Here is a 339-nt window from a genome sequence, read left to right as displayed (position 1 = left end):
CAGCTTGGGCCACCAATAGTGGTGACTCACAGAGTTGTACGTTTTCTCACGACCGAGACGACCATTGAGTGGCGTGTCGTGAGTCTCATAGAGGATGCGATATTTTAAATCCACATCATGAGGAACCACAATTCGTGGTGTATCCGTTAAATCGGTGCTATAATATAGCAAGCCGATATTCAACGAATATCGGCGCAATCTTGCTCGCAGTATTGGTGACAATTTCTTGTCCGAGTCTCCAAACTCCTTGCCCCCAAGAGCCCGTAGCAGCGCTACATACATCCCATCACCCGCATACGCGGTGCGGATCAAATGCGTCACAGACGACGTTACAGTTGT

This window comes from Plasmopara halstedii (genome assembly GCF_900000015.1).
Source record: "Plasmopara halstedii genome assembly, contig: Scaffold_253, whole genome shotgun sequence".
Lineage (NCBI taxonomy): Eukaryota > Oomycota > Peronosporomycetes > Peronosporales > Peronosporaceae > Plasmopara > Plasmopara halstedii.
Note: the sequence above shows the minus strand (reverse complement) of the source record.